We start from the raw sequence: 13,306 nt of genomic DNA on the forward strand, positions 1-13,306 counted from the left end.
TAAATCACAATAATTAAAATGAAAAAGTGATGCCCAGATAGAGCAATTTCCTTTTCCTTCATCTGATATCTATAGTGGCAAAAGAAACTGCAAAAATCTCTGTTGATAACAAAAGAAAAAATCAAAATATATAATAAATATACTATATTATACTAAATATTTGTAAAAAGCAGATTTACAAAATCCTCATATTTCTGTGTTTGTCTGGTGGTATTCTCCCTGGCATCTGGGGAAAGATGCTCAGACTGTATGCAGTCAGTGAGTCCTACTTTAAGTCACTAGCTCAGTTTACCACTCTTTGGTCTGCCAGGCTTTTCCAAACCACAGCCTATTCACTGGCATTTCCTTCATGCCACACATCTTCTGGTGAATACCCATCCTTCAAGTGCAAGGGGTGGAATAAGTTTAGGTAAAGATTTGGGAGATCCTCTCCATAAGGAAGAATTGTGAAAACTGTGAACTGTCACTGAAGGCTTTTCCTATGAATCCATCTCTTCCTGTAAATCCATCTACTGAGAAGTGTGGTTCTATTACAGCCTTTGTCCTGCTACAGCCACCCTCATGGGCCAGCATAAAACTGCTTCCTTCAGCCCATCCTGCAGCCATGGCTTCCCTGGAAGCTTTTCCCTTTACCTGCTTCCAGGCCTGACCAAGGAGCTCCCTGGAGCTGCATGGGGTCCTCCAAATGGGGGCTTCTGGAGCTGGAGTTCAGCTCACTCGCACTCCCACTGAGTGGCCAGAATGGCCCTGTGGTATTTTAGAGAATTCACTGCAGGAACATCCTCCCAAACCAGATGTCCTTGCCAAGGAAGGGTATTCAAGCTTATGTTTTCCATAAGAAAGATGTTTCCTGAGTGATTAATTTTTTTCTCTGTTTCTCTGTATTAAAATATTTTTTTAAAAGAGAAAATATTTCTTCGCACATGTGACTGTGTATTTTAAATATAATTAAAGGGAAACTAGTCTTTTTTTCTCCCTCTAAAGAGTTGAATTTATACATTTTAATATGAAGATATTCTCAGTAGGGAGCAGGAGCCTATCATTGGCTCCTACTACAGGCAACACAAACTGCAAATCTAAAAGAAAGGGCTACGGCACAGAAAGGAGGAAGCAAATTTTAGATGCAGAGGGAGAATACAAGTATTTAGACCATATCTGTAGCTATAAAGCTAGAGATAAAAGGCTTTTTCCTTTATATTTTCATTTTATTGTTTTTTATAGTGCAGTACAATACAAACATTACAACCTGGCTGACTCCTGCAGAGATGCCAGGCACTAGCATCGTGTCCAAAAATTAGCTTTATACATATGCTAAATTAAAGATTGGCAGCCGCAGCAGCACAAATCCCATATTGGCAGCAGTTTGCAAATCCCACGTTGGCAGTCTTCTCCACATGAAAGAAGAGAGGAAATACAAAGGGCAAAAAGCCCAAGAGTCTTTCTCTAGCAAATAGCAGCGAATGGAACACAGAAACTATCTGCAGGGGAAAAAACCTCCAGATTACTGGAGATAAAAGAATATAGCTGAATCTGTGATGAGCTCAAACGAGGGCCCGTTTACACCTTTCAGAGAAAGAGACATTAGTAAGCAAATGTTATTTTGGTGGGAAGGGTGGGAGTCTGCTGCCAGACAGAGGACAGCACTAGCCCCTGCATGATCTGCAATCAAGGGGGCTGGATTCTTCTTCAACACTTGTGCAAAGATTCCTTTAAATCTCTTAAATTTGGCTTTCGCTAAATATATTGGACCTAAAGCATATAGGGTGTATTGGGTTCTCCTTTACAAATTGTGTGTTTTGATTTATCTGCAGAAAAAAATAATTGTGTGTTTTATGAACCAATCAAAATTGTCGTTGCTTTTAATTCGTTCATCCAAACATCCATATTTTCATGCTAATTCGTGTTCAGGGTGTGTTTTGTGACAAGTGGTTTCTCTTATATCTATGGTTGGCAGCATTTCTGTCTTGGTCTGCTGGGTTAGGATGAATTACTTAGCTCCTTCAACCTGCCCACCTATGTAATTTTGGCTAGCCTGGCTCCCTTCTTTTTGCCAGTGTTGGACATAGGTCTGGTGCACAGCAACCCCTGCCCCATTGCATTTGGCTTTCCCACCCTCTGCAGTGTGGGGCACTGGCTACGACATCAGATAACCTGCCACGGAAGTGGTGCCATTTCCAGGACGCTGCTTGATTTTCAGCAGTTCACACAATACAGAAGTGTGCTGGGAATAAACAAAGACCCTATAACGGGGATCTGAGCTGTGCTTGAAATCTCCAGCCACCAGTGCCATCTCCTGTGCCATCCAGACCATCCACGGGGAGAGCCAGACTGCAAGTGGATCTGAAATTACAGAGCACTCCAGTGTCTGTCCTGCAGGAAAGGGAGAGGCAGGGGGTCCAGCAGCCGCAGTGAGGACTTAGCAGCCGTGCAAGCGCTGCAGGATAAGAAGGAGCACAGATATAGCTGATGAACTGCCTTGCAAAGAGGGAGCAAAACCACTGCCATGGCCACCTGGAAGCTGGTGATTGCACAGATTTCTCTGCTACACTACCAAACATTCATGACTACGAAGTGAAAGCCAGCAGAGCTGTTGGCCCTCTCTTCTCACAGGTGATAGACACATGGGTTGTCAAAGTAGTCTTCTCTTGCATTGGCTTTTCAGCTGCATCAAGAGATGGGATCTAAAGGCTGGACATGGGATTTAGACAAGGAGAAAGTGTTGTTACTCTATTATTCATTAGCTGACGTCTGCTAGTCATGTTCTGGACAAAGGCCCTTACGTTTTCCACTGAGGCACTCACTGAAGCCTGGCTGTGCTCCACACTCATGGTGGCTTTCTCTGCCAAGTCTGATTTTGCACGTTCACTCTGTGGAGTCTTCTCTCAACTCCGCAACCCTGTTTTTGTTCCTGGGGTTTCTCTAGAGCCTGTAGGACCAGCTGTGTCCTTGAGTTGTCTGCCTTTGGCTGCGGATGCCAAGATGCTTCAAACAAGAAAAATTACCAAGTAGCATGTTCCAAGCAAATCAAAAAGCAGTTCTGTTTCACACAATGAATAGTTAGACTCATTTCCCTTTCGACAGTGTGGAAATGAACATCAGTCAAAAAGCAAGAGTTTATCCATTAAATAATCCAGTTAAGGACTATTAATCACAAAGGGCCTGCCACTCATTCCAAGGATCTCTGATCCAGTGTAGGTAGAAGGAGAAAGTTATTTTCTTCTTACTCTTGGGAATGGAGAATTTTTGGCAGCCTCTGCGAAAGAGGAATGCATCAAGACCAGCTTCCAAAATACAAGAGAGCGAGGTGAAAGAGCTTAGACTGACTTTTTGGTGATGACTCTGACCGTTTGAAGGCATCACACAGACCAGAGGATGTGACTTGGATCCATGCTATTCTAGGCCAACAAATGCACATCTTGGCTCATACATCAAAGTGAGGCCACTCTCCTCATGAATCATCATGGCCCTGCACGTAAGGGTGGGTAACCACATCCAAGGGGCAGCCAGGTGGCTTTGGAAGGATGGGAATGGAAGGGGAATAAGAAGGAATCCATGAGAAATCCATGTTTAGTTGAAGGAAGTCCAGTCATTTTTATGCATACCCACAGCCTCTGGTCTGGGCCGAAGTTACCCTTTTAGAAATTTTGAACAGCCTTCACCTGGCAGAGGGACCTTATATTGCATCAGTGCTTCACATCACGTGGTCAAAATTATTTTTAAATCTCGGATTAGGTGTTTTAATCATTAGGCATGCTTCCCCACTGACAACAGCTTTGGTTTTTGTAACTTCTTCACAGTACTTATCCAGAATGCTAGTGATGCTTCTCTTTTATTATGTTCAAGAACTTATCACTTTTAGTGAACTGTTCAAATGCTTAAATTATTTGTACATGCCTTGCATCTTGATTATAGTTAAACCAAACAATGCATATTTATCTCTTTCAATCTTTTTTTTTTTTTTTTTTTTTTTTTTTTTTACCTTGCTCCTTTTTGCTTCCGTAGAAACTTATTTCTATTCATTAGGTCTTTCTGATGGCAAGGTGACCAGAATTCTAAGTAAAAACTGGCAGTGCTGTTGTTGCTGAGCTGTGCAGAGATGGGGGTGGCATGATGCAGCTCCATTGGCCCCTTTTTTGATTACTGCACAGTCATATAGCACATCCCTCTCTCATTCTCATCCCTCATTAGCCACACTGCCACTTCAGCTTTGTCTTTCTCACTCATGGTCTGTGGCTTTGGATTTTGTTTTTATCCTTATCTCTTCTTTATTTAATTCTCATCCTCTTGAACCGCTTTTGATTTTATTTCATGTTATGGCCACTAGAAATTTTTACTAGGATGATGTTCACATTATCTGCAAGATCATCAACATAGATGCAAATTAGGAAAAAAATCCAGCAGGAGTACCCTGGACACTTACTTTAACTCAATCTGATTATTTTAGTGTTTATTTCAGCTTATGATCTGCTTGACAATCTTTTCCAGCAATGCATCTTTTTCCCCTTGAACATTAATTTTGAGGGCTCAGATCTCTGTGGTAAAATATGTAAATTGCACTGAATATGTGAGAAAATCTTGAGCAGTAAAATGCTGCTGCAATGCATAATTGTTGGAATTGTCCTCCTGACTCCACTGCGTTATTTTCCTTCTATTATATCACAATGGCATGAGCACATATATCAAAAAGCTGAAACGTGCAGGAATCATGACCGTCTACTCCTCCCCCATGTCCTGTCAGTTTCTTCATCCCAGATTAGTGTCTGTTGGCTTGGGAAGCAAAGAGGGAGCAGATGGACCACAAAATGAGATTCTGTAACCTTCTTACCCAATAGATCTGCTTTCTGCATGTATTCAGACATATTTACTTACTGTAGTGACAATTATCAGTTTTATTTCTTTTAAGAAAACCAAACAACTTCAGCTCAGTATGAAAGAGCAAACTAAATTGTCTTCTGGCACAGTTACTGTCCATATAATTTCAAATCAATTATGAGAAATGTGGCTGGATTCCTATCTGCACAATACCTGAATATGCCCATTAAATTCACAGACATGCTTAGGTATAAGGGGACAAACACAGCATGTACCTTCTCTGGACCTTTAGGTAACTTTTTATTGTTCATAAGACAGGTCAGAAGAGCACAGTTGTTTATTTTCTGGTGTACTTTGTTTGAATATATTATTTGGACAGCCAGATGAAGCATCTTTTTATTTGCAAATGGAGGGAGTTGGATTCAAACGTAACCAAATAATATTAACTACAAAGCTTCAAAACCATTCTGTGATTCTATGAAAATGCATCAAGTAAAGAATTCCATTTATTCAGAAACTTGCATGTTTCCTGTGCTTCATACAAAGTGCACCCATTCAGAGCACTAGACATATTTTAAAGGAGAGGAAATAAATAAATGTTTGGTTAGGGTGTAGCTGTGAACGGAGACTGCCCTCAGCCATGCAGCATGTCAGTACAACCATACATTGAGCTCAGATCCACTGCCAGTGTAATATTCTTAGAGCAGCACAGGTCTCTACCTCTGCCTTTCATATTAGTAATGAGATGTGTGTCTCTTCTGGGACAGGAGACACCAGCCTTTAAAACACTGAGGTGAGATTCAGCTTGACTGTTGCAACTCTCTAGGAAGAAGGTGATTCAGCTGAGGTAGCTGGGTGCCTCCAGAGGACAAATAATCTCAATGCCTCAGACAGCCACTCTAGAAGATAAATCTTGCAGATATATTGACCACTGTAACAAAACCTCTAGGAAAACCATTAGAGCAGACACAAAACTAGTAGATGACTTAGGGTGGGTACAAGGAATCCAAGTATATTGTGACAACACATTTGGCCAAATACAGTGTGACAAGCTCCTGTGATGAAAAAGTGCCTTCACTCTCATGCTGAGCGAATGGGACTTATCCAACAAGTATATGGCACACATATGGCCCTGCCCTGGAAGCACTGGGTATCTTCCTTAGCAGGAAGAAGGAGCATGTTAAACCTAGTGATTAGGACCCAGAGTTTTAGGACATTTAGGAACTGAGGAAAATAAAATCAAGAGGTAGAGACTCTGAGTGCAAGAATTGCCTGGCTGCCATATATACATGAGTGCATTGCCAAGAGCTGCAGGTGTTCAATCAGACTGCTTTTATTTGAGGTGCCTAACGTGGATTTTGAAACCACCATGGAGGCAACCCGGCTTGAAAATTGACCTTAATTTCTTCTAATTGCATGTCTTATTCTTCATTATTTTTCTTGTTAGAGACAGAATTTTGAAAGGCGATTCACTACTGCAGCTATTTTTGACTCATCGCTGCCTGTCTTACTTTGTGTTATTTAATGGGTTCCAGTGGCCATATGCTGCAGAGAATCCTGGAACAAAGTGAGTAAACTGGGAGGCATTGCTCAGAAGGATAAATTTCACAGTTGGAAACACACTTAATACTAAGCCTTCTAACCAGTTTTTCCAGAAATCGCAAGCTTGATTGCCATGATATCTGAACATGGCATTAGCTACTCTAATGAGGAAAATAATTGATATGCTATGGAAATTAGGTCTAATTAGATCCTGTTAAGATAAATATCTCAGTTCGGCTGAAAACTTGAAGAGATACATTTTTCAGCATTCCAGATTATAAATATGACCCTTGTTCTTCACCCCCCTCTGCGTCTTGGGTTACTACTGGTAAAAATGGATGTGAAAAGCCTCCTTATTGCAATCACTACATTTTATACCCACTTGACATGGAATAAGTGACAAAGATGCTGGATAGTTTAAACTTTACATACCCTAAAACCCATTTATTTTTTACATCGGTTTTAGACAAAGAGTCAAACTTCAGAACTGTACGATAAAATGTGTCCTGACTATTCATTTTCTGATATTAAACAAATAAATTAATGTTTATAAATTTTCAGATCCGTGGAAAACAATGTTCTTCAGTGCTCTTTACCACTGTTTTCAGTGACTTTAGAACAACATGCATGCCAAGTTATATCAATACCTTCCTAATGGAGGACAAATACTGAATGCAAACTCTGACAAAATCAAAGTTCCTTTTAAATTTAAAAGGAAAAAGAAGAAAGAAAGTAAAAAAAATATATATAAGGTTGGCCACCCAAAAGATGCCTAATTTCATTAGTATTTAGACCAAGCAGATGGCTGATAACTCCTTGTATACTTTGCAAGGTACTGCCACTCCATGGGCCAAACTCATCTCCTGTCTTCACTGGTGGAGTTGTCATGGGACTCAGAGCAAGATGAAACCTTGTGAGCAGCTGCTTTGTCTTCTTCCATCTTACAAAAATACACAGATCCAAAATATTTACTGTCCTAGTGGGCTTGAGTTTCCATCTTGCACAGTGACAATTCTTCTGCTGTGGAAAAAGAGATGGGAATCAGTGTTCTGCAATAATTTTAGCTTGATATTTCTTCTTAGTCTCACAGAATAAGCTACTTAAAGTGAATGGTTTAGAAGTCTGTCTTCAGATATTATTTTTTCAGATCCCCTGAGCTAATGACTTACAAGCCCTAAAACAACTTACCCTGTAACATCACAGGCCATTTTAAAAACATAACGTATCAAGGAGCCAATTTCTCTTATTTGATGCAATTCCTTTGTCATCAGCCTGGCAGAGCTGGCAGCTTTAGACAGCTGTTTCTGTTCCCTGCAGTCACCAGCTTGCCTTCTGGGGAGCAGGATGTGCTGGGGGGTGACTCTGCAGAGCCCTGGGGATACTGCCTTGGTGCACTAGTCCCACTGGGAGCCAAGGGCAAGAGAAAAGCACAAGGGACCAGTCTCGGCTGGGGGAATTTGTCCATGAGGACCACCACTCCAGGAGGCAGATCCACCAACTGGTCCCTGCAGTGATGAGGGTCTGATGTCAAAAAGCACAACAGCTTTTTCTAGGCAAATCCACTCCCTCTGAAAAACAAGAAAAAAATCCATCTGTATGTCTTCTTTGTGGCAAGTCTTGAGCAAGGGGAAAGGTGAGTGATCTGATGTTTCCAAACCTGGTTCCTGACGGTTTTTCAATGCATCTGTGTCTTGATAAACACATACCTCTGTCCACTGACCTTTTTTCTTATGAGTGCGGGGGAGACTAGCTCACAGGGCAGCTACTGTGTAATTTCCCTGGATGAAGGAGAATAATAAGTGAGTAAAACAAGATGACTCTTCCTATGACCTTTAAATATTAATAAATTAAATATCTATTTGGATTACTCATTTTCTATTATTAATGTATTTCTCTTCTGTTATTCTTGGTCTGTCTCGTCATTACCACCAGAAGATTCTGCCTCTTCCATTTCAAAAAGTACTTGCAAGAATCGAGAAGATTCCCAAAGATTCCCTCCATGTATATATGTACATACACAGTCACTGGATGAGATACCATGCAGACCAGCAGCAGATGTATGCAGATTTCTTCTGTGGCAGTCTATAGCAATGATTTCACTATTTAAGTCACACAGCATCAAGGCATCAGTTGGGATTTTTTTAAAAAAAATCTATTTACTCTTTTTGTGACAAACCTAATGATTGCAGAAATGAGAAATCAGCCTGCAAACAGTCCAAATTTAAATAAAATCACCCCCACACTAGATTATAACAGTGGCAGATGGACAGAGGAAGAAAGTGTATATAGTCATATTTTTTGCCATTATAGTATAGACCCTTTCAGATTGCAGGAAGCAACTTGCCATCTGCAAATCTGAGTCTTTCCTTTTCTGCTGAGGCACTGATTCAAAAATCATGATTTGTGAAGTTTGAGTTAAAGTATTAAGAGGCTTATCTCTCATTTTAAAGGCATACTGATCTCCTGATTTTACTTCAAACACATGGGAAAAGCATCCTGAAAATTTCCCTCAGCTTCTTCTTAAGACAAAACCCAAAGCCACTGGCTCACTCTTAGGTATGTGGTGAGGTAATGGGTTCTGCACATGAATAGCTTTTTTGTCAAATAGTCTCTTATTGCTGTTGTTCTCTGGCTTTTGTTTGGTTTACTCTTTGAGGAAGTGATTTGCCCTATGCCTATAGGATATGTAGATCACGCTGGGCACCTTCCTTACAGCAGCACACATACTGACAGCAGCAATGAACATTTGGTTTTAACGCTGACCCTCTGAAGAGAGAAGAATCTGATCACTGCATAAATGTCATTGATTTTTTAGGCCAGATCTTCATTTAAATGGCTGCTGATTTAGTGGGTGTGTCAGTTTAATACAGATTTGCAAACAAAATCTGGGCACATTTTAAAAACATTTCAGTGTGTCTACCCACCTCTGCTTTCCACAGTTTTATCCGAGGATGTGGCCGTCACAGAGATCAGACAAACATACACAATTTGCAGCCTTCCGGGGTTTCTGATGCTTTCACACTATGGGCAGAGAGTTACTTCATCTAAGGGTCAGGACTCCTACACAGGTTTAACTTACCAGTAACCAAAAAATCGCCTCTAGGTATGAAAGCTTATTTGGAACTTGTTTAAGAAGAGGAGGATGCAATTAAATTCTGGCAATTCCCTTTCAAGGGGTGCTGCAGTATGCTTTGCATTGCAATATTTCTAATTTTCACCAGGTCAGGGCTGCTCTCTGTGAAGCAAAAAAAGAAAAGGTTTATTTTGCTACTCGTACATGCAAAAGCCATGTACAAAATAAAATTCTAAATAGAGTAATTACAGTAATTTTGTTAAAATATTTTTATACAATAAACCTTTGGCTTTGAAAACTCTACCAGAAGCAAAAGAAAAACAAATTGTAATGAAAAAACTGAAATCAGAGGCCACTAATAACACTAAAGGGAGCCCAGAAGCCAAATTAATGTTTCTACAAAGAAGTACTTTTCTACACCAGGCAAATACCCAGTAAGACCTTTACCTGGGTCTTTATAGACAGGATTCAGATTTCATTTTGAAGTATGTTTTTTACAAACTGTTTAGTGTTCATATGTCATTACCACTGTTGGGCCAGATTGCACCTGGCATCGATATAAACAAAGCTTTGGCAAGAATTCTTTCCTTTGGGATGGAGACATCTGATTTTCAAGCTGAAAACATGTCAGTGTTGCAAGACACTCCAAATAGCCTGTTTTACCAGTGCAGTAAATTAACCCGCCTGGTGTAGTGTTAAATGCTTTACAAACATCGACTGAAGGTGAGGGAGGGAAACACCAAAAAACAAACAAAAACATTTCAATAACTTCTTTGACTGCGAGCAGTGAAAAAAGTACAAGGAAAGCTTGAAGGGAGGGGACGATGCCTAGGAGACAGGGCAGCAGAATTTTGTCCTGTATTTAACCTAGAGATTGTGTGCCATGGTGTGGAAAGACACAGAAGGAGTAGAACAAGTTATATAGATGATAGAAAAAGCATCTTCATTTGAAAAGCAGATCAGGATAACAGCAAACAGTGACTCTAACTCCTTATTACCTTGTCTAGAGAGAAAGGCTTTTTGATAGCTATTGCATGAAAGAGGTTCACCTTTAATGCCACAAAACACTGGTGGACAAAGACTACGTAGGCAAAACAGAGGATAAAATATTAGGCTATCCCCCTTGCTTCCCCATTGTTCAGGATGAAAAAGCTGAGCTGAACTTCTGGGCACACAGAATTGGCTGTGTGAAAGCTCTCATCACTAGATCGTGCATTTGTGCTAAGCTTGAATGGTCTAGAGGACAATGGGGTTCATCCTGCCTGTGGCTCTGCAGTGATTCTGCAATATAGATGTGAAACAAGAATAGCTGGAAAGTAGGTCCACATGCGTATGGAGTTGAACGGCCTGTCCTGAGAAACACAGGCAGAAGTAGTATTCTTAAATATATATATATTTATATAGTTGCTAGACTGAAGCCATTTTGGTACTCATCTTGCTATTTTAATTGTCCTAATCGCTGTCTATTTACAAACATGCATGTAAGTGGGCTAGAATAATTAATTAATATTCATAAGCATTCATAAAATGTGACAAAGTTCATGTAAGGTCAGATGTTAATTCCCAAAAGGATTACATTTATATTAAGTGTAAATTTATATTAGTAAGATCCAGCATGATTGATTCTTGCTTGGCCAGCAATAGAGGACTTAGCATCCATACTGGCAGAGATTATATCTGGTCAACAGGAAAAGAAAACTGGCCAAGAAACTGCCAACACAGAATCTGAAGCTGTGAAACCTGGTCAAGAAGAAATAAAGCCAAATAAGCAACAGATGAAAAATTATCTTAAAAGCAAAGATCAAATCACTCAGTTGAAAACAAGAATTGTATTGGAAAAGGTGATGCTGAAATCATGACGGGACATGAGAATTTTAAAAACAATGATATTAATAAATAAAATGGAATGTTGAATACTAGTATTTTTTTAAGTGGACCTTAACGTTAAAAAAAAAAAAAAAAGTAGACAATTTTAATGTGCTCAAAGATGTCTGACAAAGAGCAGAGAGGACTTCTAAATTAAGCAAATCATCTGGAGGAGAATGCCAAAGGTATCAGTACTCAAGAGCTGTGGACATACTGGAGAGACCTCAGGAATGGGCTCCAAAAAAGTTGAAGGAACTGGAATATCTCTCCTCTGAGGAGAGGCTTAGAGAGCTGGGATTGTTCAGCTCAGGGGGATCCCATCAATGTGTATAAATAGCTGCAGGGAGGGTGCAAAGTGGGCAGAGCCATGCTCTGCTCAGTGGTGCCCAGTGACAGGGCTGGAGGCAATGGGCATAAGCTGAAACATGGGAGGTTCTCTGAACATCAGAACACTTCACTGTGTAGGTGACTGAGCACTGACAGGTTTCCCAGTGGTTGTGAGTCTCCATCCTTGGGGATATTCAAAAGCTATCTGGACACGGTCCCAGGTGTGCAGCTCTGGGTGTCCCTGCTGTTGCAGGGGCATTGGACAAATGACCCCCAGAGGTCCCTTCCAGCCTCAGCAATCCTGTGATTCTTTGACTTCATCTGAAGCCCAGTGGGGAAGGTGAAAGATCAAATGAAGAACCAGGAAAGAAAGAGACTTTAGTAAGATACAAACTTTACTATAGTTTTCTGGTACTGTTGTAACTTGTAGAGCACCCTCAGGTATTGGAGTGGTCTAGTGGGTTCAAGAAGGACTTGTTCCTGCACCTGTGCTGCAGAAACTTACTCCCTCTAGAGAGGAGACTCCTAGGAAATTTATTGATGGTTGCTTGCCAAATCAGAGTGAGGAGAGAAATGGGTAGGGAACTTGCCAACAGATAAAGTCAAAGAGCAATAATGCCGCTGTGAGTTTTGTCCTCAGAACATAAGTGAATTTCTCTAGATGTAGAGTAACTGAAGGACAATTTTGGACTGTGCCAGCTACAACCCCATCCTAAGCGAAAGCAAAGACACCTTAACCAGGAAAGGACATAAACAAACTTCTGTATCCAGCAGCATAAAAACACACCAGCACAAGCACTGCATACACACTGGCAGGGGCAGTGCCTCAGTGCCCAGCTGGAATGAGAAAATGGAGCCAGGGAGGTTCCGGAGGTTGCAGGGGTGGCTGCCAAAAAAGACACGATGCTTGGTGGCAGGCTGGCAGCATAGGGAGAAGCCATTGCCAAGAAAAGGGAGGGGAGTATCACCTGAGTCCCACCAGGGTTAACCTGCACCCGATGCAGGTGATGGGAGTGGGGATTCTGGCTGGAGAAAATGTCTCTGAGCACTTTGGGGGAAAAACTACCTTCTGTTCTCAATACAAAACACATTAGTAGTGGGGCAATCAAAAATACAAACATGTTTAGCAAGTAAAGCAGAATAGTTTCCCCAAAAAGGGATTTTTTTAGGTAAGTAGAACTCATTTTTACTAAGCTGTTTTGGCAGTCTTTCATTCAGAACAAGAAGGAGAATTATATCAAGTCAAGAGGACAAAAAAAATTGCTAAATACATACTTTGTTCAGACAGTTACACAACAATAAAGCAAGTTGGGCAAAAATATAAAAGGAAAAGAAAGTGCCAAAAAAAGGCAATTTAATGGGTGTCAAACTTGTAAACACTGAATTCTATTTTATCACTGTTGGTTTAAAATTAATATAAGATAAACAAAGTAGCAGTACTGTATAGATGCAGTTATATTGCTGTAAAATCCTGATTGTCCATGAATTTTATTCACACAGGAGAATAAATTATATTGCTAGTAGCATTTTAACAAATAGTTTCATGCCAGACCATTGCTTCAATTTAATGTTATTGATGTCAAATAAATCTGAAGTAGTTAAATCAGTACAAAGTTCAGGCTGACCCCAGCATTTATTGTATGTTTTTAGAAATGGTTCAAAGCTGAACCCATTTCCTTATTAGTC

General features: G+C 40.4%; 1 protein-coding gene and 1 long non-coding RNA gene across 2 annotated transcripts in view; one reads left to right on the top strand and one right to left on the bottom strand.

Moving 5' to 3' along the window:
- The window catches only part of CLYBL (citramalyl-CoA lyase), a 165,498-nt gene that overhangs the window by 113,583 nt on the left and 38,609 nt on the right, over positions 1-13,306 (top strand). The gene's annotated exons all lie outside the window — the stretch shown is intronic.
- The window catches only part of LOC136285343 (uncharacterized), a 76,702-nt gene continuing 64,932 nt past the window's right edge, over positions 1,537-13,306 (bottom strand). Inside the window, exons 2-3 of the long non-coding RNA XR_010719426.1 lie at positions 7,543-9,589; positions 1,537-7,374 (exon numbers count right to left, since the gene is read on the bottom strand). This is a non-coding gene — a long non-coding RNA (uncharacterized lncRNA). The remainder of the gene's footprint in view (positions 7,375-7,542; positions 9,590-13,306) is intronic.

Source organism: Chamaea fasciata, unplaced genomic scaffold (genome assembly GCF_029207755.1).
Source record: "Chamaea fasciata isolate MVZ Bird 193981 ecotype frontalis unplaced genomic scaffold, bChaFas1.0.hap1 SCAF_2, whole genome shotgun sequence".
NCBI classification, from domain to species: domain Eukaryota; kingdom Metazoa; phylum Chordata; class Aves; order Passeriformes; family Sylviidae; genus Chamaea; species Chamaea fasciata.